Below are 1609 nucleotides of genomic sequence, written 5' to 3' on the forward strand. Positions count from 1 at the left end.
TTAGCCAAGTAAAAGGCATACAATTAAAAAAAACTGAAAAAAGAGGCTTTTTTTTTTCCTTTCGAAAAGAAATACATTCATATAGAATGGATGAATTAATTCTTTGAAATACCTAATGTTGAAATCTGGTTTCTTGAAAAATTATATCTCAGAGTTAAATAATTTAAAATTCCTAACATATGCCACTATACTCTTACTTGTCCTCTTTTATCATATTCCTAATTTTGTACAATACTTGACAGATATAGTTATGATAAAGATCAAATTAGATTTTTAATTAAAGCAGGGATAAAACATTTAACTGAAATCCCATGCAATGCAAAGCTTTATTTTAACCAATACTTTCAATTATGCACATAATTGCATTGCATTCATGGTAAAGTCATTAAGAATCCAGAAAACGAAAAGTGGATCTACTGCTACTGTGTATGTTCCCACAGTTTCAATACCTATGAGACCCAATCTGCTGGAGTTTGTCAGAGTTCCAGGTTTTAAATAAGAGGATGTCTACATATTTGCTCTAAATGATATTCCAGGAAGCTCTTAAATTGGTTTCTAACTGCTATGTCACATAAGAAGTCACTTAATTTGAGCTGGGAACTGAATGAGCCTCTATCTGAAATAAACTCTGAAACTAATGTCTGTCCTTGTATAGTCATTGATAGTTATTTTTCCATATTTTGTGGGCTCTGAAAATTCGCAGTTCTATTTTTATGTAAAATTAGTTGCACCAGTTGAACAGTTGGAAGCAAGTGAAAATGGTAATTCAAATGAGAAACGGGTTAAAATATTAGTCATCTATCCAGGAGGAAAAAATGAAAACAATTGATCATTTCACATTTGAAGTAGATAAATTGGCATTTAATCATCATCATCATAACCACAATTCATAATTATTATTGATTGCTTATAATATGCCAAAAATCAAGCTCAGCAGGTCAAATTAATTTAATGTAAGCTCCCTCTCTGAGATTCACATTTTGATATGCTTTCACATATGGTAAACAATGTATTTAATAGCAAAAGATTGGGGAAACCTAAAGGATCATTAGTGGGAGACTGCTTCAATAAAAATCAGTCCATTTTTACAATGAATTATCATTGTGGAAACAGATAATTGTATGCTCATACTTTTTAAATTAAACTTGGTTAGAAATTTTACCTAGAGCCACACACTTCTGTCCTCTTCCATGTGACAAAGTACCTGAAAGGAATGGAAAATTATTGACACAGTGTCTCAGAAGTGTTTCTCAGACATTTTTCTTGAAGGCACAAAGCGTGTAAACGTTAAACCAAATGGAGTTTTAGAAGTCATTAACTTCAGTGTTTAGCTACTGTATTCGTAATAGGAGGACACAGTTTAGTGACAAGCAGACTTGGTCGAAGTAAAGAAGTCCCGGATTCTGGTCTCAATGCTGTCATGATTTTGGACAAGTCATTGAATTTCTTTGAGTCTTATTTTTCTTATTTGTAAAATCATGCAGCTGGATCAGATATCTAAGAACCCATTACTGGCCGGGAGCGGTGGCTCACGCCTGTAATCCTAGCTCTCTGGGAGGCCGAGGCGGGTGGATTGTTTGAGCTCAGGAGTTCGAAACCAGCCTGAGCA

This window comes from Propithecus coquereli, unplaced genomic scaffold, assembly GCF_000956105.1.
Source record: "Propithecus coquereli isolate 6110/MARCELLA unplaced genomic scaffold, Pcoq_1.0 Scaffold61, whole genome shotgun sequence".
NCBI lineage: Eukaryota > Metazoa > Chordata > Mammalia > Primates > Indriidae > Propithecus > Propithecus coquereli.